The 3,567-nt window shown below is 41.5% G+C and overlaps 1 non-coding gene across 1 annotated transcript; it reads right to left on the reverse strand.

Moving 5' to 3' along the window:
* Positions 1-829: 829 nt before the first annotated feature.
* TRNAK-UUU (transfer RNA lysine (anticodon UUU)) lies at positions 830-902 on the reverse strand. Its single transcript has one exon. It is a non-coding gene; the product is annotated as a tRNA-Lys (tRNA).
* Between the last annotated feature and the right edge of the window lie 2,665 nt (positions 903-3,567).

Below are 3,567 nucleotides of genomic sequence, written 5' to 3' on the forward strand. Positions count from 1 at the left end.
AGCAGCTTAAAATATTCACTAATTAACTGACCAATTATAAAATATCAGCTCTTAGACATCCCTTCCTGCTTAATCCTTACATCCAGCCACCCAGTGTGTCAACACCCCATGTTCCAATGCAAAAATAAGGCAAAATGAAATGTGAAACTGAATCTTATAAAAGATGTGGGATTTCCTATAAGTAAGACTGGGGGCTTTGAGAAATGAGGGTCTGGAGGAGCTAGACCAGTTAACCACGGAAGAAAGGAAAGTCTGCTGAGGTGATGTCAGAGAGTCCCTTTAAAAGAGAAGGATTTGACTGTCAAAGGACTGTCAAAGGAGAGACTCTTAGGAGAATTGATGAAGCCCTTAAATATTTCTCAAATGAGACTCTTTACCCTTGCTTTGTAGACAGGAGCTAATTTTGCTACCTGCTTTCTCTAGAGAGACTGTATCCTGTAGTCTAAGCCCATGACCCTCAAAGTGTGACTATCAGAGTGGGTTCTCTGACATAACAAATCCTGTAAATACTAATTTAGAAGAAATCCAGGTCTGCAGTGACACTTGTCTTCCCCTCTCCTGATCCCAGACAGGAGCTTTATATAACAAAGAGGATTGTTGACTCTGCAGAAACATAATCTGTCTTTTTTTTTTTTTTTTTTTTTTTAAGGATGAGATCTCTTTGCCTTTTTTCTTTTCTTTCTTTCTTTCTTTCTTTCTTTCTTTCTTTCTTTCTTTCTTTCTTCCTTCCTTCCTTCCTTCCTTCCTTTCTTTCTTTCTTTCTTTCTTTCTTTCTTTCTTTCTTTCTTTCTTTCTTTCTTTCTAAGATTTTACTTTTGAGTAATCTCTACACCCAATGTGGGGCTCAAACTCACGACCCCACGATCAAAAGTCATGTGCTCTACCAACTGAGCCAGCCAGGTGCGCTTCTTTGTCTTTTCTAAATTTTTTCAGTCTTTAGAGAGTTTTTGATAGCAGGACTCTGTTTTTGGGAGTAGATCCCATTGAGAAGCTGGTAACAGTTAATTAGGCTCCTCACAGCAAAATGAACATTTGTATCCAGCATAAAAATTTTCATACAATTCGAAGAGAGGCCCAGTGAAATCCATTTACAGATTACAGGCTAAGAAACCACATTTTATTATATTTCAATATCTGAAAGTATTTATGCATTCCTAAACTTAAACTTGAGTGAGCTTTAATTCAATGAGCACGTAATGAACATTTGCCCATTGCCTACACTTGAAGGGGGATAAAGGAGAAACATTGGACATAGCTCCTGAGTTTTAGCTAGACCAAGGGAACACCCAGAGGGTGCAGACAGGATACAGTACAGTAGGAAGACATTGTCAGTTTATGTAGGCAGAGAGTTACCCAAAAATGTCATCTGTGGGAGGTCTAGGAACCGACCTATAATGTGGGGAGGGGAGGGCTGCAGTCCAGCAAAGTCTCTATGCACTTGCAGGTCAGGATATGAAGTGTGCACATAAGAAACACAGATGAGAGAAAAAGGAAGGCGCTTGAGTCCAGGATTTCTTACATGTTCTCCTTCAGGGCTGGACTGCTCTCAGGTTCGTGAAGAACAGGCCTTGTCAGGCAGCCTGCTCCTCTGTTGGCTCAGTTAAGGCACGGGAACAGTGACCGTACCCTTTTAAAAGCACCTGAAAATGTTCTTAACTCTGTAAGGAAAATAACAACTGAGAATGAGTGAGTCTACATCATGAAAAAAACCAAGCTGTTTACTTAAATAGCACACCCAAACCCATATACATTTAGAACTAATTTATAGGTCTAGTTTCTGGCTAGTGTTGGGGTTCCTCACGAATTCCTCCTCACTAGCAGATCACAGAAGCCATCAACCAGGTGGCATGACTTATTTCTGCCCAGCTTCTGGGAGGTGCAGTTCTCCTTACTATAAATTCACCATGCAAAACACTTGCTATAAAATAAATTCTCTCCCGCCCTTCTGTGACTGGTGGGGTCTCATATAAGCCATCGTAGCTTTTAGCAGGAAAATGATTGACTGTTACCTAGAAGATTCCTTCCCTGAGGCTTTATGTCTCCTACCTCTCACTATCTACTAATTACTTTTTCCTCCTCCTTCCCATGGTAGCAGCAAGAGTTAAAAGGATTCAGCTTGCTGCCTTGCCAAAATTTTGCTCTTTAGCTATTGAATCTTCAGTACAAATGGGCTCCACCTGCAGATTAACACAGACACACCTGGCTTGGCAGAAATGAGGAAGACAGAGAGGAACTGGGAGACAAGAGCAACAACATACAATTAGAAGCTAACATAAGATAGTGCATGATGAGATGCTCAATTATGAGATAATTTTATATGAGTGGAATCACGTAGGAAGGCTTTATGATGAAGGAGATGTCAGTGTTGTTTGAAGTCTAGATGATAATCACCTAAATTGGAAGGACAGGCTGGATGTGGGAAGGAGAAGGGAGTGTGGAAGTATCATAGGTTTCCAGGAAGACAATAGGGTGCAGAGCAAAGAGCATGGGGCTTACAATCCATCATTGCACAAGTATTTCCCGGGAGTCTTTGTGCAGACACTGTTCTAGGTCTAGGTAGAGAGCAGTGAACCGAAGTACTTCCCCTCAGAGTGCATACAGGCTGGGGTGAGAGGATATGCTTTTGAACCTGGCTCTACAAATTATTATCTTGTTCATGTGGAGAAAACTATTCAACCTCTTTGGACCCGTGCTTCTTTAGCTATGCAACTGAGTTACATTAATTCCTTCACAGTTGAGTTAGGAATAGAATAAGCAGACAATGCACCTGAACCATGTAATAAGCTCTAAAATTCTATGGCAATTTTAGTCACCATTCCAACGGGTGAATGATAGGGTATATGATTTTTATCTTTTTTTGGGGGGGCATCCTGGCTTCTTAAATATAAATTCTATTTTGAAGTTTATTTATTTTGAGAGACAGAATGAGGAAGGGAGAGGCAGAGAGAAAGGGAGAGAGAGGGAGTCCCAAGCAGGCTCTGTGGTGTCAGTACAGAGCCAGATGCAGGGCTTGAACCCATGACCCATGAGATTATGACCTGAGAGCTGAAATCAAGAGTCAGTCGCTTAATCGACTGAGCTAGCCAGGCGCCCCTTAAATATAAACTCTTGAAAAAAGAGAAAGCTATCACCTAGCTGGTGAAGGCTCCAGTAAGATGCCAGCACCGAGTTCACCTGCCTCCCCTCTATTTGAAGGCTGTGTCCAGGACTACAGCTTTAGCTCTGGGGAGGAGCAGTGTGCAAAGTGAAAGGAAATGAACAGCTCAACATAGGCTGACTGCAGATGATGAACGAAACCCTGCAGAGGAGATCGCTGTTTGTACCTGGTTGTATGGGAGGTACACTGATTGGGGAAAGGTGTCCCTAGACTGTGGATTTAAGGATCCGGTGTGCTTTGAGTTCATGGATGAGGTTGAAAACAACGTATTTTTAGAAAGTTCATTAATAGAACTATGTTTCCTGAAGCCCACAGTGGTTAGGATCAACCGCAAATACTGTATTTCTTTCTAAGAGCTTAGGCTTGAAAGCTATGGATTTCTTTTCTTTATGTTTTCAAAAATTTCTATA

The sequence above is a fragment of the Panthera pardus genome, unplaced genomic scaffold (assembly GCF_024362965.1).
Source record: "Panthera pardus isolate Hobbes unplaced genomic scaffold, ASM2436296v1 HiC_scaffold_16, whole genome shotgun sequence".
NCBI lineage: Eukaryota > Metazoa > Chordata > Mammalia > Carnivora > Felidae > Panthera > Panthera pardus.